At 51.1% G+C, this 22,261-nt stretch overlaps 31 non-coding genes across 31 annotated transcripts; 25 read left to right on the top strand and 6 right to left on the bottom strand.

Annotated features, from left to right (window-relative positions):
• Positions 1 to 431: 431 nt before the first annotated feature.
• Positions 432 to 503, bottom strand: Trnag-ucc (transfer RNA glycine (anticodon UCC)). The gene has a single exon. It is a non-coding gene; the product is annotated as a tRNA-Gly (tRNA).
• Positions 504 to 7,236: 6,733 nt separating this feature from the next.
• On the top strand, positions 7,237 to 7,309 carry Trnam-cau (transfer RNA methionine (anticodon CAU)). The gene has a single exon. It is a non-coding gene; the product is annotated as a tRNA-Met (tRNA).
• A 456-nt stretch (positions 7,310 to 7,765) lies between these two features.
• Positions 7,766 to 7,837, top strand: Trnae-cuc (transfer RNA glutamic acid (anticodon CUC)). Its single transcript has one exon. It is a non-coding gene; the product is annotated as a tRNA-Glu (tRNA).
• Positions 7,838 to 8,094: 257 nt separating this feature from the next.
• Trnai-aau (transfer RNA isoleucine (anticodon AAU)) lies at positions 8,095 to 8,168 on the top strand. The gene has a single exon. It is a non-coding gene; the product is annotated as a tRNA-Ile (tRNA).
• Positions 8,169 to 9,306: 1,138 nt separating this feature from the next.
• On the top strand, positions 9,307 to 9,377 carry Trnag-gcc (transfer RNA glycine (anticodon GCC)). The gene has a single exon. It is a non-coding gene; the product is annotated as a tRNA-Gly (tRNA).
• A 295-nt stretch (positions 9,378 to 9,672) lies between these two features.
• Trnam-cau (transfer RNA methionine (anticodon CAU)) lies at positions 9,673 to 9,745 on the top strand. The gene has a single exon. It is a non-coding gene; the product is annotated as a tRNA-Met (tRNA).
• Positions 9,746 to 10,201: 456 nt separating this feature from the next.
• Trnae-cuc (transfer RNA glutamic acid (anticodon CUC)) lies at positions 10,202 to 10,273 on the top strand. Its single transcript has one exon. It is a non-coding gene; the product is annotated as a tRNA-Glu (tRNA).
• A 257-nt stretch (positions 10,274 to 10,530) lies between these two features.
• Trnai-aau (transfer RNA isoleucine (anticodon AAU)) lies at positions 10,531 to 10,604 on the top strand. Its single transcript has one exon. It is a non-coding gene; the product is annotated as a tRNA-Ile (tRNA).
• A 743-nt stretch (positions 10,605 to 11,347) lies between these two features.
• Positions 11,348 to 11,419, bottom strand: Trnag-ucc (transfer RNA glycine (anticodon UCC)). Its single transcript has one exon. It is a non-coding gene; the product is annotated as a tRNA-Gly (tRNA).
• A 323-nt stretch (positions 11,420 to 11,742) lies between these two features.
• On the top strand, positions 11,743 to 11,813 carry Trnag-gcc (transfer RNA glycine (anticodon GCC)). The gene has a single exon. It is a non-coding gene; the product is annotated as a tRNA-Gly (tRNA).
• A 295-nt stretch (positions 11,814 to 12,108) lies between these two features.
• On the top strand, positions 12,109 to 12,181 carry Trnam-cau (transfer RNA methionine (anticodon CAU)). The gene has a single exon. It is a non-coding gene; the product is annotated as a tRNA-Met (tRNA).
• Positions 12,182 to 12,637: 456 nt separating this feature from the next.
• On the top strand, positions 12,638 to 12,709 carry Trnae-cuc (transfer RNA glutamic acid (anticodon CUC)). The gene has a single exon. It is a non-coding gene; the product is annotated as a tRNA-Glu (tRNA).
• A 257-nt stretch (positions 12,710 to 12,966) lies between these two features.
• Trnai-aau (transfer RNA isoleucine (anticodon AAU)) lies at positions 12,967 to 13,040 on the top strand. Its single transcript has one exon. It is a non-coding gene; the product is annotated as a tRNA-Ile (tRNA).
• A 743-nt stretch (positions 13,041 to 13,783) lies between these two features.
• Trnag-ucc (transfer RNA glycine (anticodon UCC)) lies at positions 13,784 to 13,855 on the bottom strand. The gene has a single exon. It is a non-coding gene; the product is annotated as a tRNA-Gly (tRNA).
• Positions 13,856 to 14,178: 323 nt separating this feature from the next.
• Positions 14,179 to 14,249, top strand: Trnag-gcc (transfer RNA glycine (anticodon GCC)). The gene has a single exon. It is a non-coding gene; the product is annotated as a tRNA-Gly (tRNA).
• A 295-nt stretch (positions 14,250 to 14,544) lies between these two features.
• Trnam-cau (transfer RNA methionine (anticodon CAU)) lies at positions 14,545 to 14,617 on the top strand. The gene has a single exon. It is a non-coding gene; the product is annotated as a tRNA-Met (tRNA).
• Positions 14,618 to 15,073: 456 nt separating this feature from the next.
• Positions 15,074 to 15,145, top strand: Trnae-cuc (transfer RNA glutamic acid (anticodon CUC)). Its single transcript has one exon. It is a non-coding gene; the product is annotated as a tRNA-Glu (tRNA).
• A 257-nt stretch (positions 15,146 to 15,402) lies between these two features.
• Trnai-aau (transfer RNA isoleucine (anticodon AAU)) lies at positions 15,403 to 15,476 on the top strand. The gene has a single exon. It is a non-coding gene; the product is annotated as a tRNA-Ile (tRNA).
• A 743-nt stretch (positions 15,477 to 16,219) lies between these two features.
• On the bottom strand, positions 16,220 to 16,291 carry Trnag-ucc (transfer RNA glycine (anticodon UCC)). The gene has a single exon. It is a non-coding gene; the product is annotated as a tRNA-Gly (tRNA).
• A 323-nt stretch (positions 16,292 to 16,614) lies between these two features.
• Trnag-gcc (transfer RNA glycine (anticodon GCC)) lies at positions 16,615 to 16,685 on the top strand. Its single transcript has one exon. It is a non-coding gene; the product is annotated as a tRNA-Gly (tRNA).
• A 295-nt stretch (positions 16,686 to 16,980) lies between these two features.
• Positions 16,981 to 17,053, top strand: Trnam-cau (transfer RNA methionine (anticodon CAU)). The gene has a single exon. It is a non-coding gene; the product is annotated as a tRNA-Met (tRNA).
• Positions 17,054 to 17,509: 456 nt separating this feature from the next.
• Positions 17,510 to 17,581, top strand: Trnae-cuc (transfer RNA glutamic acid (anticodon CUC)). The gene has a single exon. It is a non-coding gene; the product is annotated as a tRNA-Glu (tRNA).
• Positions 17,582 to 17,838: 257 nt separating this feature from the next.
• Positions 17,839 to 17,912, top strand: Trnai-aau (transfer RNA isoleucine (anticodon AAU)). The gene has a single exon. It is a non-coding gene; the product is annotated as a tRNA-Ile (tRNA).
• A 743-nt stretch (positions 17,913 to 18,655) lies between these two features.
• Trnag-ucc (transfer RNA glycine (anticodon UCC)) lies at positions 18,656 to 18,727 on the bottom strand. Its single transcript has one exon. It is a non-coding gene; the product is annotated as a tRNA-Gly (tRNA).
• Positions 18,728 to 19,050: 323 nt separating this feature from the next.
• On the top strand, positions 19,051 to 19,121 carry Trnag-gcc (transfer RNA glycine (anticodon GCC)). The gene has a single exon. It is a non-coding gene; the product is annotated as a tRNA-Gly (tRNA).
• Positions 19,122 to 19,416: 295 nt separating this feature from the next.
• On the top strand, positions 19,417 to 19,489 carry Trnam-cau (transfer RNA methionine (anticodon CAU)). The gene has a single exon. It is a non-coding gene; the product is annotated as a tRNA-Met (tRNA).
• A 456-nt stretch (positions 19,490 to 19,945) lies between these two features.
• Positions 19,946 to 20,017, top strand: Trnae-cuc (transfer RNA glutamic acid (anticodon CUC)). Its single transcript has one exon. It is a non-coding gene; the product is annotated as a tRNA-Glu (tRNA).
• A 257-nt stretch (positions 20,018 to 20,274) lies between these two features.
• Trnai-aau (transfer RNA isoleucine (anticodon AAU)) lies at positions 20,275 to 20,348 on the top strand. The gene has a single exon. It is a non-coding gene; the product is annotated as a tRNA-Ile (tRNA).
• Positions 20,349 to 21,091: 743 nt separating this feature from the next.
• On the bottom strand, positions 21,092 to 21,163 carry Trnag-ucc (transfer RNA glycine (anticodon UCC)). Its single transcript has one exon. It is a non-coding gene; the product is annotated as a tRNA-Gly (tRNA).
• Positions 21,164 to 21,486: 323 nt separating this feature from the next.
• Positions 21,487 to 21,557, top strand: Trnag-gcc (transfer RNA glycine (anticodon GCC)). Its single transcript has one exon. It is a non-coding gene; the product is annotated as a tRNA-Gly (tRNA).
• A 295-nt stretch (positions 21,558 to 21,852) lies between these two features.
• On the top strand, positions 21,853 to 21,925 carry Trnam-cau (transfer RNA methionine (anticodon CAU)). The gene has a single exon. It is a non-coding gene; the product is annotated as a tRNA-Met (tRNA).
• The last annotated feature ends 336 nt before the right edge of the window (positions 21,926 to 22,261 follow it).

The raw sequence follows: 22,261 nt of genomic DNA, 5'->3' as shown, positions 1-22,261 counted from the left end.
TGGCGCCACATTTTGCCTCTCCGTATGCCAGGTCGCGCCGTGCGGCCACAGTGAAATGAAGGAGCGTGTTGAAATATTTTCAACAAAGAAAAAAAAAATCTACTAGTAATAAAACTGAATTTGTCTGACAGAACATGTAAAATCAGACAATACATGATAACAGGCAGCAGGTATTTACTTGAGGCATAAGTAATGTGGTGCCCGCCCGCCTCGCCATACCTCTCTCAGTCGTTTTGCGTGCTTGTCCTTTTTATATAGGCCGATTGGAGAGCGTCAGCTCTCGCGTCAGCTGAGCAAAGTCGAGACAAGTCGAGACTGAAGGGGAATCGACGCACACGCTATAGGGTGGCCTGCAGCGAGTAAGATGGGGAAAGAAACATTAATTGAAGGACGCGTGGCAAAAGTACTCATACGCAAAAGTAAAAGCCGGCTGCGGTGGCCGGGAATCGAACCCGGATCAACTGCTTGGAAGGCAACTATGCTGACCATTACACCACCACCGCACGGTTTCCGCCCGCGCACGCCGCGCTGTGTCTGCTTCCCGCCTGTCGGCGGCGGCTCAAGGTGGTCGTAGCTGTAGGCGCATTACGTGGTAGGCGAGCGCATCCAGACAGCGTCTCTACGCACATTTCGCGTCCTTTGGCAAGAGTCGTCGCGTGCGTGCGCCACAAGAGTACTTAGGCGATCGCGTTCGGGCGTCATTTTTAAGCAGCAGTGCAGTGCAGGATTCAGCGTCTGTAGCATTCTCTCGAGAGGATGCGACGGCGCTGGACGGCAGTCCCACTTTCCCCGCAGACGTCTGCGCGGAAAGCACCAGGCAGCACGTCGCGCGGAGCTCCGCTGCCGTCGTCGATTTGTTTACATCGCCGGGACTTTGGCGCTTCGTTCTTCGTGATTTCTGACTTCAAGATTTGTAAGTAACAAAATGTCGACATTTTCGAGAGCTAACACCGCTCAGTGTGTCTTTGATAGAAGTGCTGTCCGCCCTACCGCATTTGAAATACACGAATGGTTATTCGAAGACCTAAAGATACCGGAAGAAATCGTAGACACTTTTCAATTGGACTTTGTTCAGTATTGCTTGTTCTTGAAATTTACCTCTGGTGACATGTGTGAAAAATTTGTTGCTAAATTTGGTGGCAGTCGCCGTTTTAAACATGCAGACGGCAGTATTAGTACTGTGCAAATCGTGGCGTCAGGGTATGGAATTCGAACTGTCCGTGTTTTTAATGTACCACCGGAATGCCCTGATCAAATTTTATCTCGTGCTTTGTCTCGTTTTGGTGACGTTCTGAATATTACAATGGAGAAGTGGTCGAGTGCATACCGTTACAAAGTAGCTAGTGGTGTGCGTAGTGTCCGGATGGATTTGAGACAACATATTCCTTCCTATTTTGTAATCGGTGGGGTTCGTGCACAAATCTCATATATCGGGCAACCGCCGACATGTGCCGTATGCCATTCCACGGAACATTTGAGGGGTGACTGTCCTCGCCGGCGGCCAGTTCAGTTACCGCGCGAAGATGTGGGTGGTGGCGATAAGTTTGTGCCTCTCCTGAGTGAGGTTGTAGCAGGAACATCTTTTACCGGTCCGACCGATCGTCCGACCGCCCGACCGACGGCCATTGTTTCCGTCGAAGACACGCCTGTCGCGGAACATGGTAACACGACTGTCGGGCAGGAGGAAATGGAGGTTGTCCAGGAACCGCCTACCCCGACTGACCGGGTTGATGACGAAAGGGACATACGCCCTGTTAATACTGCTGCCGTTCAATCGGAGTCGGTGGAGGCAACAGACGCTTCTTTACCCCCGCCGTCCCTCCCGGTACCAACTTCTGCCGATGCTGTACCGCTTTCAGCGGAAAGCAAAAAGCAACGTCGCCAGCGGGGCAAGGGTAAACAGGTTAAGGATCAGAACCCGGCCGTCCTCGCGAATCCGCCAGCCACGGAGAGTGGCAGTGAAAGTGAGGCAATGTCACAGGGTTCCTCCCGTAGTAGCAGCCCCGCCAGGACAGAGAAGATTCGAGCACACACTGAACGGTTGAAACAATTTCTCAGTGCCGGGAAGGAACAGGACATTGCCGCTGCGAAGCGTAAATTGGAACAGAGCAGTGAGCAGTCACCACAGCGCCCGCGCAAACATTCTGCGCCGTCACAGCCGGCCGTCGCATCGCGCGGTGGCCAGGCGGAAGCCACCAAGCCGTCGGGCGACGCACGACCACCCCCGCCACCTGACACTCACAGCCCGTGGTGGCAGCAGCAGGAGGACGAGGGGGGCCAGTAGAAATGCGCGCAGACCTACATCGTTGTCATGAGTCCACCTACATTGCGCTTGACCTAGAAACGAATGTGTCTTGAACTGTGTCCAGTGTATTGCTGTGCCATGTTTTTGTAGACTTGCTACTAACCACTACAGTGTTTTAAGAACTATTGAAATTTCCATTTTATGCCAGCTGCCATTCATTTAAGTGTCGGTCCAGCGTTTTTATCACTTCGTTGGTGCTTTTTATATTGCTCTGTCTTGTCCATCTGCTTACAATGTCAACGCACCCACACCCATCGAGTGTGTTTTCTGTTTTGACATTAAACGTTGCCGGTATCTCAGCGGTGCACAAGGTAGCTGCTTTTAAAGATGTATTATATCATGGAAATTTTAGTATTGCCCTTCTTCAAGAAGTATCTAGTGATGTTTTTAGCAATATTCCAGGCTACGATGCTATTTACAATCTTAATAGTGACAATAACTGTGGCACGGCAATTTTATTTAAGTCGATTTTCGAACCTACGGACATCAGACTTCTTCCTGACGGTCGTGTACTGGCGTGTGTCATTGCGGGCGTCCAATTTGTCAACGTGTATGTGCCCTCGGGGACTGATCAAAAACGCACAAGAGCTCGTTTTTTTACCACGGACGTATGCCCCTTTTTGGCTACGGCTCGTCCCATTATATTCGGTGGTGATTTTAATTGTGTTGTTGCCGATGCGGACCAATATCCCACCCCCACTAAATGTGCAGAACTGAATACCCTTTTAACTGCAGCGGAATTGCGTGATTCGTGGCGTCACTACCACCCCATCATGACGCAGTATACGCACTTTTCTACTGGAGGAGCCAGTAGAATTGATAGAATCTACGTATCACGGGAGCTCACAGACGCTTTATGCGCAGTCGAAGTTCTGCCTGTCGCCGTGAGTGATCATTGTGGCTACGTGTGTGCTTTGCGGTTGCAGTGCTGTCGCACGAAATCTCTTCCAACATATTGGAAATTGAATACCGGGTATCTGGGTGCCGAAGGGCTCCGTGCGGAGGTGCGTGTTGCGTGGCAGCGGTGTTTAGCGACAGTCCACAATTACGGGTCCTGCATCGAGTGGTGGGTGGCGCATGCCAAACCGATTTTGCGGAAGGCGGCGCAATTATATAGTCGCGAAGCGAGTTACTGGCACAGGCGTACGTTGGCATTTTATCAGCAGTGCTTACAGGATGCTATCAATTCACCTGTTGGCCCCGACGCCAACGTTAGACTCCGTCTGAGCAAAATTAAAGCCAGAATTCTGCGGTTGCACCGGGAAAGGTCGAAAGGTTTAACGATTCGGAGCCGTCCCTTGTGCCACATCGATGACGAGGAGCCGTCGCTCTATCATCTTGCCCGGGAGAAGAAACAGGCTCGCAAAAAGTATATTGATGCGTTGGAAACTGATGCGGGGATTGTCTTATCGCAGCGGCACGAAATTGTCCGCCATATCGCCGACTATTATACTTCGCTTTTTCACGACGCTACCGCGGACGGCGAGGCCACGCGGCTTTTATTACAAGACTTAGTCGACTGCTTGTCCGATCATGACCGTGAAGAGCTGGTTGCAGAGGTGTCGAACCAGGAAGTATTACAGATATTGAAAGCCAGTACAACGGGCAAGTCGCCTGGACCCGACGGTCTTCCTACAGAATTTTATATTGCTTTCTGGGATATTGTAGGGGACAAATTTACGGTGGTGGTGAACGAAGTGCTTCGCGGCATTGCCATCCCGAGTCAGTTTCTCGAAGGGCACATTGTTCTTATCCCCAAAAAACGGGGTACGTGCCGTGTCACCGATCTGAGGCCAATTACGCTGTTAAATGCTGATTACAAGCTGGCGGCCAGATGTGTTGCGGCGAAGATGCAGGCAGTCATGGACAATGTCATCTGTCCATATCAATCTTGCGGCGTTAAGAGGCGGACCATATTCAATGCGGCATCAACCTATCGTGACGTCATCGCTTACTCCGCCGTCCACCGACTTTCAGCAGCAGTCCTTTCTGTGGACTTTGCGAATGCGTTTGACAGGATGAGCCACGATTATTTGATGCGAGTTCTGGAAAGGATGGGTTTTGGCTTCCGCTTCCTTCGCGTGATTCGCCATTTCCTGACAGGGGCCAGTTCGGTGGTGACAATTAATGGATGGCGAACGCCACCTATAGTTCTTAGTAGATCGGTGCGACAGGGCTGTCCCTTATCTATGTACCTTTTTGTAATTGCTTTGGACCCACTGTTGCGAGCGCTAGACCGCACGATAGGCGGCGTGGATATTCATCGTGCCTCAGTGAAGTGTCTCGCTTACGCTGACGACGTAGGTGTTTTTATCGGCGACGACACCGATTTTCATCAAATCCGGCCCTTACTGGGGTTGTATGAATGTGCGTCGGGTGCCCTGATTAATCCAAGGAAGACTGTACTGATTCCTTTAGGAAATTGCGAAGTGGATCCCGATCAGACTTGGTTTCGAGTAGCCCGTACTCATACGATCTTGGGCCTCGATGTTACCGCTAATCCTCAGCAGATGCGGGCGCGCACCTGGCGCCGGCTGCTCAATCATGTCAAAGGCCTCTGTAAGACTTACGCCAGCCGACGCCTCACCCTCCTCCAGAAGGTCGACCTAATTAACAGCGCCGTGTATTCCAAGGCCTGGTACGTGGCACAACTCCTGGACGTGCCACGACCACTCGCCCGGTCATTCTCGCAGGCCGCGTACTGGCTCCTGTGGCGCCACGAAATTTTCAAGGTTCGGGCGGCGACCTGCGTCCTCGACACCACCTTCGGGGGACTCGGCCTCGTAGATTTTTCCCGGAAGTGTTCGGCGCTGCTGGTGCACCGCACGGCCGCCCTGCAAGCTGACAGCCCGGATGGAACGGCGGCGGCCTTGCTCGTCGCTTACCGGCCGCCCTCCGAGAGCGCACCGGTGTCCGTGGTGGGCATCCCGTATCAACTCGGCTACGTCAGAGCTTACTACCTGCAGCGGAGCTACGTACTGGACACGGCGCTGGACAGGAACCGGAATGTTCGCGGATTGTATGCGGCAATGGTGGGGAGGCCACCCCCTCACAAGCTCGCTCTTCGCTTCCCCGCGACCAACTGGCGGCAAGTGTGGCTTAATATTCATCACTCAGTGTTGCCCTCCGGCGTTCGGTCCCAGTGGTATAAACTGGTCAACAATACGGTGGCCACGAACCAACGTCTCTCGGACATCCGCCTGCTGCCGTCTGCCAACTGTGGTGCTTGCGGCGTTCCGGACACACGGGAGCATCGCTTTCAATGTCGCCTTGTGTCGGCCGTCTGGGAACTGTGTAGGGTCATGGTGGCTCTGATCAACAGGACGACACCCTCACACGTGACTGTCAATGATGTTCTTGCGCCAGGGTTTAAACCGTTCCCTCGCGCGAAGCACAATACAATGGTGTGGCTCCTAGGCCACACGGTCTTTGCAATTCTGGACTGCCAAGTTAAGGACGTGTATACTTATTTAGCGTACATGTGGGATGCACATTCCCATGTAAAGCGGCTCAAGCATTACAACGAACTTTTTGCCAATTTTCTACGTGCGGCGTTACAACATGGTTACGCGAAGACGTTCACTCATTGATAAACGGAAAACTCTATTGAAGACTGAGGAGGCTATCTCTTATTGTTCATTTTTCACTCATTTTTGTTTGCATTTCACCTGATGGTTTTGTTGCGTCTGTGAGGATATTATGCGCTGCAGCAGAAAACTATTTTTCAATTCTTTTATCTGACTTACAGCAGTGATGCATTTCGTTTCTCACATGGAAGTGACAATATTATTTTACTTTCCTTTCCCTACCTTCTTCTTATGAACTTCGGAGTGGGTTTTTAGTTTGTCTTCTCCAAGCGCATCTTGTTCTCCAAGAATGGAATGGCATTTATTGTGTTTTATTGTGTTTTATTTTTTACAAAGAAGAACTCTCTTAAGACTTTTAGTTACTAGTCGCCTGTGGCTTCTTTTAGGATGGAGATTTTATTTTGTTATTTTCACCGTTTGAAGATGTACGGTGTCTTTTATTGTGCATTACATGGATTGACAGCGGATTTGACTATGTGGAAGGATTTATTGATTTTTATTTATTTATTGATTTATTGATTTCACACCACGATCCACAAGAGAAGCCGTCAGCGACGAGCATATACCACAACAGATATGATAGCGTTGAAGCTCGCCGATGAAGGCATACTTTGGTGAGGAAAAAAAAAAAAAAAAAAAAAAAAAAAAAAAAAAAAAAAAAAAAAAAAAATAAAAAAAAAAAAGTGGTAGAATGCTCGCCTGCCACGCGGGCGGCCCGGGTTCGATTCCCGGCCGATGCATCGTTTTGTTTTTTCTCCGATAGTGGTGCTGCGTGTCTTTCGCACTCGAACTGCGTGAGCCATGAGAATGAACCGCGGGATTCCGTGTGGAAAGAAGCAATCATGCAGCGCGCACGACTGCTCGTTTGGACTCTTGCGTGCTATTGTACATACTGGCGTCGGCCTAACATCGCAAGTTGCCTGCCGCGCCGGGAATGCACGTGTAGCAACAGAAAAAAAAAAAAAAAAAAAAAAAAAAAAAAAAAAAAAAAAGTGGTAGAATGCTCGCCTGCCACGCGGGCGGCCCGGGTTCGATTCCCGGCCGATGCATCATTTTGTTTTTTCTCCGATAGTGGTGCTGCGTGTCTTTCGCACTCGAACTGCGTGAGCCATAAGAATGAACCGCGGTATTTCCGTGTGGAAATAACCAAACATGCAGCGCGCACGACTGCTCGTTTGGACTCTTGTGTGCTATTGTACATACTGGCGTCGGCCTAGCATCGCAAGTTGCCTGTCGCGCCGGGAATGCACGTGTAGCAACAGAAAAAAATGAGCCAGGAAGTGCAGACTCTCTACCAGTGGTATTTGGTACTTACCGAGATTCCAGAAGACGTGGCGATCACTTGTCTCGGTAGCGCAGTAGGCAGCGCGTAAGTCTCATAATCTTAAGGTCGTGAGTTCGATCCTCACCCGGGGCATTTAATTTACTTTCGTCCACAGCTAAATTGACGCCTCTGGGGTTTGCGAAGGAGCGAAACACTTTGTACTTTGTTATCCACAAGGCTTCACCGACTCAGCGTGATAATGTTTACTTCCCGTCATTACTACCTGCAGTTCTTATGTAAAATTTTCAAGGAAAAAAGTACTAGTAATAAAACTGAATTTCGTACGATATAACGTGTAAAGTCACACAATGTATGACCTGCTGTATGATGACAGGCAGCAGGTCTTTACTTGCGAAATAAGTAAATAAATATTACTACTTACAGCTTTGCTTTTCCTCCTACCCCTGTAACAACGAGGCATAAAGCAATGGCTTGTGACTTTTGACATGCGCGCCTCGCCATGGGCGCGCGAAAAGGTGCTCGCAAACAGGGAAAGTGCGACACGGAAAGCGAGTGGACCGGGTGTAAACGCCGAGAAGAATGTGCCCGTCCGGTGTGGTCTAGTGGCTAGGATACCTGGCTCTCACCCAGGAGGCCCGGGTTCGATTCCCGGTACCGGAACGGAATTTTTTCGGAAGAAATCACGACAAGTTTTGACCCTGGGAAAGGCTGTTTTACGTCCTCCTCGCGTTATAGCTACTGGTTCTTAAACGTCAGCTGAAGACAGTCGAGAGAAACGGGCACGCAATGAAATTACTACGAGCAGCGGAATAAAGGGAGAAGAGACGCTGGTCCACTGTTGGACTGCTACCATAGAAATGTTACATGGCAATACGCAGAGCAATTCCCGCGAAGCGATGGAAGACTGTCTGCACCGAGGCCCGTTAGCTCAGTTGGTTAGAGCGTCGTGCTAATAACGCAAAGGTCGTGGGTTCGATCCCCCCACTGGCCACTACGATTTCACTTTTTCAAAAAGGCAACGCCGATTTCGGCGGGGAAGTATGGTGACAAAGAAATCGTCACATTGTGTGGGAGCTGATAGGGGACCAGAACGCGACTTGTCGGGACGCGCTAAAACACTTCACTGGTCACAGCACGGTGAACACACAGTTTCTCGTCCGATCACCGCTACTGCGCGAAGCTGGGCGTTGTCAGTGCTTGGGCGGGTGACCGCCTGCGAACACACGCCACTGCCGATAGTTTCAATTCGTATTTCTCTTTCCTCTTCGGTATCGGAGCTGCAGCGCTATTCGGTCAAGGGCACTGGCGCCACATTTTGCCTCTCCGTATGCCAGGTCGCGCCGTGCGGCCACAGTGAAATGAAGGAGCGTGTTGAAATATTTTCAACAAAGAAAAAAAAAATCTACTAGTAATAAAACTGAATTTGTCTGACAGAACATGTAAAATCAGACAATACATGATAACAGGCAGCAGGTATTTACTTGAGGCATAAGTAATGTGGTGCCCGCCCGCCTCGCCATACCTCTCTCAGTCGTTTTGCGTGCTTGTCCTTTTTATATAGGCCGATTGGAGAGCGTCAGCTCTCGCGTCAGCTGAGCAAAGTCGAGACAAGTCGAGACTGAAGGGGAATCGACGCACACGCTATAGGGTGGCCTGCAGCGAGTAAGATGGGGAAAGAAACATTAATTGAAGGACGCGTGGCAAAAGTACTCATACGCAAAAGTAAAAGCCGGCTGCGGTGGCCGGGAATCGAACCCGGATCAACTGCTTGGAATGCAACTATGCTGACCATTAAACCACCACCGCACGGTTTCCGTCCGCGCACGCCGCGCTGTGTCTGCTTCCCGCCTGTCGGCGGCGGCTCAAGGTGGTCGTAGCTGTAGGCGCATTACGTGGTAGGCGAGCGCATCCAGACAGCGTCTCTACGCACATTTCGCGTCCTTTGGCAAGAGTCGTCGCGTGCGTGCGCCACAAGAGTACTTAGGCGATCGCGTTCGGGCGTCATTTTTAAGCAGCAGTGCAGTGCAGGATTCAGCGTCTGTAGCATTCTCTCGAGAGGATGCGACGGCGCTGGACGGCAGTCCCACTTTCCCCGCAGACGTCTGCCACGGAAAGCACCAGGAAGCTGAGCATCGGTGGTTCAGTGGTAGAATGCTCGCCTGCCACGCGGGCGGCCCGGGTTCGATTCCCGGCCGAAGCATCATTTTGTTTTTTCTCCGATAGTGGTGCTGCGTGTCTTTCGCACTCGAACTGCGTGAGCCATAAGAATGAACCGCGGTATTTCCGTGTGGAAATAACCAAACATGCAGCGCGCACGACTGCTCGTTTGGACTCTTGTGTGCTATTGTACATACTGGCGTCGGCCTAGCATCGCAAGTTGCCTGTCGCGCCGGGAATGCACGTGTAGCAACAGAAAAAAATGAGCCAGGAAGTGCAGACTCTCTACCAGTGGTATTTGGTACTTACCGAGATTCCAGAAGACGTGGCGATCACTTGTCTCGGTAGCGCAGTAGGCAGCGCGTAAGTCTCATAATCTTAAGGTCGTGAGTTCGATCCTCACCCGGGGCATTTAATTTACTTTCGTCCACAGCTAAATTGACGCCTCTGGGGTTTGCGAAGGAGCGAAACACTTTGTACTTTGTTATCCACAAGGCTTCACCGACTCAGCGTGATAATGTTTACTTCCCGTCATTACTACCTGCAGTTCTTATGTAAAATTTTCAAGGAAAAAAGTACTAGTAATAAAACTGAATTTCGTACGATATAACGTGTAAAGTCACACAATGTATGACCTGCTGTATGATGACAGGCAGCAGGTCTTTACTTGCGAAATAAGTAAATAAATATTACTACTTACAGCTTTGCTTTTCCTCCTACCCCTGTAACAACGAGGCATAAAGCAATGGCTTGTGACTTTTGACATGCGCGCCTCGCCATGGGCGCGCGAAAAGGTGCTCGCAAACAGGGAAAGTGCGACACGGAAAGCGAGTGGACCGGGTGTAAACGCCGAGAAGAATGTGCCCGTCCGGTGTGGTCTAGTGGCTAGGATACCTGGCTCTCACCCAGGAGGCCCGGGTTCGATTCCCGGTACCGGAACGGAATTTTTTCGGAAGAAATCACGACAAGTTTTGACCCTGGGAAAGGCTGTTTTACGTCCTCCTCGCGTTATAGCTACTGGTTCTTAAACGTCAGCTGAAGACAGTCGAGAGAAACGGGCACGCAATGAAATTACTACGAGCAGCGGAATAAAGGGAGAAGAGACGCTGGTCCACTGTTGGACTGCTACCATAGAAATGTTACATGGCAATACGCAGAGCAATTCCCGCGAAGCGATGGAAGACTGTCTGCACCGAGGCCCGTTAGCTCAGTTGGTTAGAGCGTCGTGCTAATAACGCAAAGGTCGTGGGTTCGATCCCCCCACTGGCCACTACGATTTCACTTTTTCAAAAAGGCAACGCCGATTTCGGCGGGGAAGTATGGTGACAAAGAAATCGTCACATTGTGTGGGAGCTGATAGGGGACCAGAACGCGACTTGTCGGGACGCGCTAAAACACTTCACTGGTCACAGCACGGTGAACACACAGTTTCTCGTCCGATCACCGCTACTGCGCGAAGCTGGGCGTTGTCAGTGCTTGGGCGGGTGACCGCCTGCGAACACACGCCACTGCCGATAGTTTCAATTCGTATTTCTCTTTCCTCTTCGGTATCGGAGCTGCAGCGCTATTCGGTCAAGGGCACTGGCGCCACATTTTGCCTCTCCGTATGCCAGGTCGCGCCGTGCGGCCACAGTGAAATGAAGGAGCGTGTTGAAATATTTTCAACAAAGAAAAAAAAAATCTACTAGTAATAAAACTGAATTTGTCTGACAGAACATGTAAAATCAGACAATACATGATAACAGGCAGCAGGTATTTACTTGAGGCATAAGTAATGTGGTGCCCGCCCGCCTCGCCATACCTCTCTCAGTCGTTTTGCGTGCTTGTCCTTTTTATATAGGCCGATTGGAGAGCGTCAGCTCTCGCGTCAGCTGAGCAAAGTCGAGACAAGTCGAGACTGAAGGGGAATCGACGCACACGCTATAGGGTGGCCTGCAGCGAGTAAGATGGGGAAAGAAACATTAATTGAAGGACGCGTGGCAAAAGTACTCATACGCAAAAGTAAAAGCCGGCTGCGGTGGCCGGGAATCGAACCCGGATCAACTGCTTGGAAGGCAACTATGCTGACCATTACACCACCACCGCACGGTTTCCGTCCGCGCACGCCGCGCTGTGTCTGCTTCCCGCCTGTCGGCGGCGGCTCAAGGTGGTCGTAGCTGTAGGCGCATTACGTGGTAGGCGAGCGCATCCAGACAGCGTCTCTACGCACATTTCGCGTCCTTTGGCAAGAGTCGTCGCGTGCGTGCGCCACAAGAGTACTTAGGCGATCGCGTTCGGGCGTCATTTTTAAGCAGCAGTGCAGTGCAGGATTCAGCGTCTGTAGCATTCTCTCGAGAGGATGCGACGGCGCTGGACGGCAGTCCCACTTTCCTCGCAGACGTCTGCCACGGAAAGCACCAGGAAGCTGAGCATCGGTGGTTCAGTGGTAGAATGCTCGCCTGCCACGCGGGCGGCCCGGGTTCGATTCCCGGCCGATGCATCATTTTGTTTTTTCTCCGATAGTGGTGCTGCGTGTCTTTCGCACTCGAACTGCGTGAGCCATAAGAATGAACCGCGGTATTTCCGTGTGGAAATAACCAAACATGCAGCGCGCACGACTGCTCGTTTGGACTCTTGTGTGCTATTGTACATACTGGCGTCGGCCTAGCATCGCAAGTTGCCTGTCGCGCCGGGAATGCACGTGTAGCAACAGAAAAAAATGAGCCAGGAAGTGCAGACTCTCTACCAGTGGTATTTGGTACTTACCGAGATTCCAGAAGACGTGGCGATCACTTGTCTCGGTAGCGCAGTAGGCAGCGCGTAAGTCTCATAATCTTAAGGTCGTGAGTTCGATCCTCACCCGGGGCATTTAATTTACTTTCGTCCACAGCTAAATTGACGCCTCTGGGGTTTGCGAAGGAGCGAAACACTTTGTACTTTGTTATCCACAAGGCTTCACCGACTCAGCGTGATAATGTTTACTTCCCGTCATTACTACCTGCAGTTCTTATGTAAAATTTTCAAGGAAAAAAGTACTAGTAATAAAACTGAATTTCGTACGATATAACGTGTAAAGTCACACAATGTATGACCTGCTGTATGATGACAGGCAGCAGGTCTTTACTTGCGAAATAAGTAAATAAATATTACTACTTACAGCTTTGCTTTTCCTCCTACCCCTGTAACAACGAGGCATAAAGCAATGGCTTGTGACTTTTGACATGCGCGCCTCGCCATGGGCGCGCGAAAAGGTGCTCGCAAACAGGGAAAGTGCGACACGGAAAGCGAGTGGACCGGGTGTAAACGCCGAGAAGAATGTGCCCGTCCGGTGTGGTCTAGTGGCTAGGATACCTGGCTCTCACCCAGGAGGCCCGGGTTCGATTCCCGGTACCGGAACGGAATTTTTTCGGAAGAAATCACGACAAGTTTTGACCCTGGGAAAGGCTGTTTTACGTCCTCCTCGCGTTATAGCTACTGGTTCTTAAACGTCAGCTGAAGACAGTCGAGAGAAACGGGCACGCAATGAAATTACTACGAGCAGCGGAATAAAGGGAGAAGAGACGCTGGTCCACTGTTGGACTGCTACCATAGAAATGTTACATGGCAATACGCAGAGCAATTCCCGCGAAGCGATGGAAGACTGTCTGCACCGAGGCCCGTTAGCTCAGTTGGTTAGAGCGTCGTGCTAATAACGCAAAGGTCGTGGGTTCGATCCCCCCACTGGCCACTACGATTTCACTTTTTCAAAAAGGCAACGCCGATTTCGGCGGGGAAGTATGGTGACAAAGAAATCGTCACATTGTGTGGGAGCTGATAGGGGACCAGAACGCGACTTGTCGGGACGCGCTAAAACACTTCACTGGTCACAGCACGGTGAACACACAGTTTCTCGTCCGATCACCGCTACTGCGCGAAGCTGGGCGTTGTCAGTGCTTGGGCGGGTGACCGCCTGCGAACACACGCCACTGCCGATAGTTTCAATTCGTATTTCTCTTTCCTCTTCGGTATCGGAGCTGCAGCGCTATTCGGTCAAGGGCACTGGCGCCACATTTTGCCTCTCCGTATGCCAGGTCGCGCCGTGCGGCCACAGTGAAATGAAGGAGCGTGTTGAAATATTTTCAACAAAGAAAAAAAAAATCTACTAGTAATAAAACTGAATTTGTCTGACAGAACATGTAAAATCAGACAATACATGATAACAGGCAGCAGGTATTTACTTGAGGCATAAGTAATGTGGTGCCCGCCCGCCTCGCCATACCTCTCTCAGTCGTTTTGCGTGCTTGTCCTTTTTATATAGGCCGATTGGAGAGCGTCAGCTCTCGCGTCAGCTGAGCAAAGTCGAGACAAGTCGAGACTGAAGGGGAATCGACGCACACGCTATAGGGTGGCCTGCAGCGAGTAAGATGGGGAAAGAAACATTAATTGAAGGACGCGTGGCAAAAGTACTCATACGCAAAAGTAAAAGCCGGCTGCGGTGGCCGGGAATCGAACCCGGATCAACTGCTTGGAAGGCAACTATGCTGACCATTACACCACCACCGCACGGTTTCCGTCCGCGCACGCCGCGCTGTGTCTGCTTCCCGCCTGTCGGCGGCGGCTCAAGGTGGTCGTAGCTGTAGGCGCATTACGTGGTAGGCGAGCGCATCCAGACAGCGTCTCTACGCACATTTCGCGTCCTTTGGCAAGAGTCGTCGCGTGCGTGCGCCACAAGAGTACTTAGGCGATCGCGTTCGGGCGTCATTTTTAAGCAGCAGTGCAGTGCAGGATTCAGCGTCTGTAGCATTCTCTCGAGAGGATGCGACGGCGCTGGACGGCAGTCCCACTTTCCCCGCAGACGTCTGCCACGGAAAGCACCAGGAAGCTGAGCATCGGTGGTTCAGTGGTAGAATGCTCGCCTGCCACGCGGGCGGCCCGGGTTCGATTCCCGGCCGATGCATCATTTTGTTTTTTCTCCGATAGTGGTGCTGCGTGTCTTTCGCACTCGAACTGCGTGAGCCATAAGAATGAACCGCGGTATTTCCGTGTGGAAATAACCAAACATGCAGCGCGCACGACTGCTCGTTTGGACTCTTGTGTGCTATTGTACATACTGGCGTCGGCCTAGCATCGCAAGTTGCCTGTCGCGCCGGGAATGCACGTGTAGCAACAGAAAAAAATGAGCCAGGAAGTGCAGACTCTCTACCAGTGGTATTTGGTACTTACCGAGATTCCAGAAGACGTGGCGATCACTTGTCTCGGTAGCGCAGTAGGCAGCGCGTAAGTCTCATAATCTTAAGGTCGTGAGTTCGATCCTCACCCGGGGCATTTAATTTACTTTCGTCCACAGCTAAATTGACGCCTCTGGGGTTTGCGAAGGAGCGAAACACTTTGTACTTTGTTATCCACAAGGCTTCACCGACTCAGCGTGATAATGTTTACTTCCCGTCATTACTACCTGCAGTTCTTATGTAAAATTTTCAAGGAAAAAAGTACTAGTAATAAAACTGAATTTCGTACGATATAACGTGTAAAGTCACACAATGTATGACCTGCTGTATGATGACAGGCAGCAGGTCTTTACTTGCGAAATAAGTAAATAAATATTACTACTTACAGCTTTGCTTTTCCTCCTACCCCTGTAACAACGAGGCATAAAGCAATGGCTTGTGACTTTTGACATGCGCGCCTCGCCATGGGCGCGCGAAAAGGTGCTCGCAAACAGGGAAAGTGCGACACGGAAAGCGAGTGGACCGGGTGTAAACGCCGAGAAGAATGTGCCCGTCCGGTGTGGTCTAGTGGCTAGGATACCTGGCTCTCACCCAGGAGGCCCGGGTTCGATTCCCGGTACCGGAACGGAATTTTTTCGGAAGAAATCACGACAAGTTTTGACCCTGGGAAAGGCTGTTTTACGTCCTCCTCGCGTTATAGCTACTGGTTCTTAAACGTCAGCTGAAGACAGTCGAGAGAAACGGGCACGCAATGAAATTACTACGAGCAGCGGAATAAAGGGAGAAGAGACGCTGGTCCACTGTTGGACTGCTACCATAGAAATGTTACATGGCAATACGCAGAGCAATTCCCGCGAAGCGATGGAAGACTGTCTGCACCGAGGCCCGTTAGCTCAGTTGGTTAGAGCGTCGTGCTAATAACGCAAAGGTCGTGGGTTCGATCCCCCCACTGGCCACTACGATTTCACTTTTTCAAAAAGGCAACGCCGATTTCGGCGGGGAAGTATGGTGACAAAGAAATCGTCACATTGTGTGGGAGCTGATAGGGGACCAGAACGCGACTTGTCGGGACGCGCTAAAACACTTCACTGGTCACAGCACGGTGAACACACAGTTTCTCGTCCGATCACCGCTACTGCGCGAAGCTGGGCGTTGTCAGTGCTTGGGCGGGTGACCGCCTGCGAACACACGCCACTGCCGATAGTTTCAATTCGTATTTCTCTTTCCTCTTCGGTATCGGAGCTGCAGCGCTATTCGGTCAAGGGCACTGGCGCCACATTTTGCCTCTCCGTATGCCAGGTCGCGCCGTGCGGCCACAGTGAAATGAAGGAGCGTGTTGAAATATTTTCAACAAAGAAAAAAAAAATCTACTAGTAATAAAACTGAATTTGTCTGACAGAACATGTAAAATCAGACAATACATGATAACAGGCAGCAGGTATTTACTTGAGGCATAAGTAATGTGGTGCCCGCCCGCCTCGCCATACCTCTCTCAGTCGTTTTGCGTGCTTGTCCTTTTTATATAGGCCGATTGGAGAGCGTCAGCTCTCGCGTCAGCTGAGCAAAGTCGAGACAAGTCGAGACTGAAGGGGAATCGACGCACACGCTATAGGGTGGCCTGCAGCGAGTAAGATGGGGAAAGAAACATTAATTGAAGGACGCGTGGCAAAAGTACTCATACGCAAAAGTAAAAGCCGGCTGCGGTGGCCGGGAATCGAACCCGGATCAACTGCTTGGAAGGCAACTATGCTGACCATTACACCACCACCGCACGGTTTCCGTCCGCGCACGCCGCGCTGTGTCTGCTTCCCGCCTGTCGGCGGCGGCTCAAGGTGGTCGTAGCTGTAGGCGCATTACGTGGTAGGCGAGCGCATCCAGACAGCGTCTCTACGCACATTTCGCGTCCTTTGGCAAGAGTCGTCGCGTGCGTGCGCCACAAGAGTACTTAGGCGATCGCGTTCGGGCGTCATTTTTAAGCAGCAGTGCAGTGCAGGATTCAGCGTCTGTAGCATTCTCTCGAGAGGATGCGACGGCGCTGGACGGCAGTCCCACTTTCCTCGCAGACGTCTGCCACGGAAAGCACCAGGAAGCTGAGCATCGGTGGTTCAGTGGTAGAATGCTCGCCTGCCACGCGGGCGGCCCGGGTTCGATTCCCAGCCGATGCATCATTTTGTTTTTTCTCCGATAGTGGTGCTGCGTGTCTTTCGCACTCGAACTGCGTGAGCCATAAGAATGAACCGCGGTATTTCCGTGTGGAAATAACCAAACATGCAGCGCGCACGACTGCTCGTTTGGACTCTTGTGTGCTATTGTACATACTGGCGTCGGCCTAGCATCGCAAGTTGCCTGTCGCGCCGGGAATGCACGTGTAGCAACAGAAAAAAATGAGCCAGGAAGTGCAGACTCTCTACCAGTGGTATTTGGTACTTACCGAGATTCCAGAAGACGTGGCGATCACTTGTCTCGGTAGCGCAGTAGGCAGCGCGTAAGTCTCATAATCTTAAGGTCGTGAGTTCGATCCTCACCCGGGGCATTTAATTTACTTTCGTCCACAGCTAAATTGACGCCTCTGGGGTTTGCGAAGGAGCGAAACACTTTGTACTTTGTTATCCACAAGGCTTCACCGACTCAGCGTGATAATGTTTACTTCCCGTCATTACTACCTGCAGTTCTTATGTAAAATTTTCAAGGAAAAAAGTACTAGTAATAAAACTGAATTTCGTACGATATAACGTGTAAAGTCACACAATGTATGACCTGCTGTATGATGACAGGCAGCAGGTCTTTACTTGCGAAATAAGTAAATAAATATTACTACTTACAGCTTTGCTTTTCCTCCTACCCCTGTAACAACGAGGCATAAAGCAATGGCTTGTGACTTTTGACATGCGCGCCTCGCCATGGGCGCGCGAAAAGGTGCTCGCAAACAGGGAAAGTGCGACACGGAAAGCGAGTGGACCGGGTGTAAACGCCGAGAAGAATGTGCCCGTCCGGTGTGGTCTAGTGGCTAGGATACCTGGCTCTCACCCAGGAGGCCCGGGTTCGATTCCCGGTACCGGAACGGAATTTTTTCGGAAGAAATCACGACAAGTTTTGACCCTGGGAAAGGCTGTTTTACGTCCTCCTCGCGTTATAGCTACTGGTTCTTAAACGTCAGCTGAAGACAGTCGAGAGAAACGGGCACGCAATGAAATTACTACGAGCAGCGGAATAAAGGGAGAAGAGACGCTGGTCCACTGTTGGACTGCTACCATAGAAATGTTACATGGCAATACGCAGAGCAATTCCCGCGAAGCGATGGAAGACTGTCTGCACCGAGGCCCGTTAGCTCAGTTGGTTAGAGCGTCGTGCTAATAACGCAAAGGTCGTGGGTTCGATCCCCCCACTGGCCACTACGATTTCACTTTTTCAAAAAGGCAACGCCGATTTCGGCGGGGAAGTATGGTGACAAAGAAATCGTCACATTGTGTGGGAGCTGATAGGGGACCAGAACGCGACTTGTCGGGACGCGCTAAAACACTTCACTGGTCACAGCACGGTGAACACACAGTTTCTCGTCCGATCACCGCTACTGCGCGAAGCTGGGCGTTGTCAGTGCTTGGGCGGGTGACCGCCTGCGAACACACGCCACTGCCGATAGTTTCAATTCGTATTTCTCTTTCCTCTTCGGTATCGGAGCTGCAGCGCTATTCGGTCAAGGGCACTGGCGCCACATTTTGCCTCTCCGTATGCCAGGTCGCGCCGTGCGGCCACAGTGAAATGAAGGAGCGTGTTGAAATATTTTCAACAAAGAAAAAAAAAATCTACTAGTAATAAAACTGAATTTGTCTGACAGAACATGTAAAATCAGACAATACATGATAACAGGCAGCAGGTATTTACTTGAGGCATAAGTAATGTGGTGCCCGCCCGCCTCGCCATACCTCTCTCAGTCGTTTTGCGTGCTTGTCCTTTTTATATAGGCCGATTGGAGAGCGTCAGCTCTCGCGTCAGCTGAGCAAAGTCGAGACAAGTCGAGACTGAAGGGGAATCGACGCACACGCTATAGGGTGGCCTGCAGCGAGTAAGATGGGGAAAGAAACATTAATTGAAGGACGCGTGGCAAAAGTACTCATACGCAAAAGTAAAAGCCGGCTGCGGTGGCCGGGAATCGAACCCGGATCAACTGCTTGGAAGGCAACTATGCTGACCATTACACCACCACCGCACGGTTTCCGTCCGCGCACGCCGCGCTGTGTCTGCTTCCCGCCTGTCGGCGGCGGCTCAAGGTGGTCGTAGCTGTAGGCGCATTACGTGGTAGGCGAGCGCATCCAGACAGCGTCTCTACGCACATTTCGCGTCCTTTGGCAAGAGTCGTCGCGTGCGTGCGCCACAAGAGTACTTAGGCGATCGCGTTCGGGCGTCATTTTTAAGCAGCAGTGCAGTGCAGGATTCAGCGTCTGTAGCATTCTCTCGAGAGGATGCGACGGCGCTGGACGGCAGTCCCACTTTCCTCGCAGACGTCTGCCACGGAAAGCACCAGGAAGCTGAGCATCGGTGGTTCAGTGGTAGAATGCTCGCCTGCCACGCGGGCGGCCCGGGTTCGATTCCCGGCCGATGCATAATTTTGTTTTTTCTCCGATAGTGGTGCTGCGTGTCTTTCGCACTCGAACTGCGTGAGCCATAAGAATGAACCGCGGTATTTCCGTGTGGAAATAACCAAACATGCAGCGCGCACGACTGCTCGTTTGGACTCTTGTGTGCTATTGTACATACTGGCGTCGGCCTAGCATCGCAAGTTGCCTGTCGCGCCGGGAATGCACGTGTAGCAACAGAAAAAAATGAGCCAGGAAGTGCAGACTCTCTACCAGTGGTATTTGGTACTTACCGAGATTCCAGAAGACGTGGCGATCACTTGTCTCGGTAGCGCAGTAGGCAGCGCGTAAGTCTCATAATCTTAAGGTCGTGAGTTCGATCCTCACCCGGGGCATTTAATTTACTTTCGTCCACAGCTAAATTGACGCCTCTGGGGTTTGCGAAGGAGCGAAACACTTTGTACTTTGTTATCCACAAGGCTTCACCGACTCAGCGTGATAATGTTTACTTCCCGTCATTACTACCTGCAGTTCTTATGTAAAATTTTCAAGGAAAAAAGTACTAGTAATAAAACTGAATTTCGTACGATATAACGTGTAAAGTCACACAATGTATGACCTGCTGTATGATGACAGGCAGCAGGTCTTTACTTGCGAAATAAGTAAATAAATATTACTACTTACAGCTTTGCTTTTCCTCCTACCCCTGTAACAACGAGGCATAAAGCAATGGCTTGTGACTTTTGACATGCGCGCCTCGCCATGGGCGCGCGAAAAGGTGCTCGCAAACAGGGAAAGTGCGACACGGAAAGCGAGTGGACCGGGTGTAAACGCCGAGAAGAATGTGCCCGTCCGGTGTGGTCTAGTGGCTAGGATACCTGGCTCTCACCCAGGAGGCCCGGGTTCGATTCCCGGTACCGGAACGGAATTTTTTCGGAAGAAATCACGACAAGTTTTGACCCTGGGAAAGGCTGTTTTACGTCCTCCTCGCGTTATAGCTACTGGTTCTTAAACGTCAGCTGAAGACAGTCGAGAGAAACGGGCACGCAATGAAATTACTACGAGCAGCGGAATAAAGGGAGAAGAGACGCTGGTCCACTGTTGGACTGCTACCATAGAAATGTTACATGGCAATACGCAGAGCAATTCCCGCGAAGCGATGGAAGACTGTCTGCACCGAGGCCCGTTAGCTCAGTTGGTTAGAGCGTCGTGCTAATAACGCAAAGGTCGTGGGTTCGATCCCCCCACTGGCCACTACGATTTCACTTTTTCAAAAAGGCAACGCCGATTTCGGCGGGGAAGTATGGTGACAAAGAAATCGTCACATTGTGTGGGAGCTGATAGGGGACCAGAACGCGACTTGTCGGGACGCGCTAAAACACTTCACTGGTCACAGCACGGTGAACACACAGTTTCTCGTCCGATCACCGCTACTGCGCGAAGCTGGGCGTTGTCAGTGCTTGGGCGGGTGACCGCCTGCGAACACACGCCACTGCCGATAGTTTCAATTCGTATTTCTCTTTCCTCTTCGGTATCGGAGCTGCAGCGCTATTCGGTCAAGGGCACTGGCGCCACATTTTGCCTCTCCGTATGCCAGGTCGCGCCGTGCGGCCACAGTGAAATGAAGGAGCGTGTTGAAATATTTTCAACAAAGAAAAAAAAAATCTACTAGTAATAAAACTGAATTTGTCTGACAGAACATGTAAAATCAGACAATACATGATAACAGGCAGCAGGTATTTACTTGAGGCATAAGTAATGTGGTGCCCGCCCGCCTCGCCATACCTCTCTCAGTCGTTTTGCGTGCTTGTCCTTTTTATATAGGCCGATTGGAGAGCGTCAGCTCTCGCGTCAGCTGAGCAAAGTCGAGACAAGTCGAGACTGAAGGGGAATCGACGCACACGCTATAGGGTGGCCTGCAGCGAGTAAGATGGGGAAAGAAACATTAATTGAAGGACGCGTGGCAAAAGTACTCATACGCAAAAGTAAAAGCCGGCTGCGGTGGCCGGGAATCGAACCCGGATCAACTGCTTGGAAGGCAACTATGCTGACCATTACACCACCACCGCACGGTTTCCGTCCGCGCACGCCGCGCTGTGTCTGCTTCCCGCCTGTCGGCGGCGGCTCAAGGTGGTCGTAGCTGTAGGCGCATTACGTGGTAGGCGAGCGCATCCAGACAGCGTCTCTACGCACATTTCGCGTCCTTTGGCAAGAGTCGTCGCGTGCGTGCGCCACAAGAGTACTTAGGCGATCGCGTTCGGGCGTCATTTTTAAGCAGCAGTGCAGTGCAGGATTCAGCGTCTGTAGCATTCTCTCGAGAGGATGCGACGGCGCTGGACGGCAGTCCCACTTTCCTCGCAGACGTCTGCCACGGAAAGCACCAGGAAGCTGAGCATCGGTGGTTCAGTGGTAGAATGCTCGCCTGCCACGCGGGCGGCCCGGGTTCGATTCCCGGCCGATGCATAATTTTGTTTTTTCTCCGATAGTGGTGCTGCGTGTCTTTCGCACTCGAACTGCGTGAGCCATAAGAATGAACCGCGGTATTTCCGTGTGGAAATAACCAAACATGCAGCGCGCACGACTGCTCGTTTGGACTCTTGTGTGCTATTGTACATACTGGCGTCGGCCTAGCATCGCAAGTTGCCTGTCGCGCCGGGAATGCACGTGTAGCAACAGAAAAAAATGAGCCAGGAAGTGCAGACTCTCTACCAGTGGTATTTGGTACTTACCGAGATTCCAGAAGACGTGGCGATCACTTGTCTCGGTAGCGCAGTAGGCAGCGCGTAAGTCTCATAATCTTAAGGTCGTGAGTTCGATCCTCACCCGGGGCATTTAATTTACTTTCGTCCACAGCTAAATTGACGCCTCTGGGGTTTGCGAAGGAGCGAAACACTTTGTACTTTGTTATCCACAAGGCTTCACCGACTCAGCGTGATAATGTTTACTTCCCGTCATTACTACCTGCAGTTCTTATGTAAAATTTTCAAGGAAAAAAGTACTAGTAATAAAACTGAATTTCGTACGATATAACGTGTAAAGTCACACAATGTATGACCTGCTGTATGATGACAGGCAGCAGGTCTTTACTTGCGAAATAAGTAAATAAATATTACTACTTACAGCTTTGCTTTTCCTCCTACCCCTGTAACAACGAGGCATAAAGCAAT

Source organism: Schistocerca cancellata, unplaced genomic scaffold (genome assembly GCF_023864275.1).
Source record: "Schistocerca cancellata isolate TAMUIC-IGC-003103 unplaced genomic scaffold, iqSchCanc2.1 HiC_scaffold_322, whole genome shotgun sequence".
In the NCBI taxonomy this organism is placed as follows: Eukaryota; Metazoa; Arthropoda; class Insecta; order Orthoptera; family Acrididae; genus Schistocerca; species Schistocerca cancellata.
Note: the sequence above shows the minus strand (reverse complement) of the source record. Positions and strands in the feature narration are given on the sequence as shown.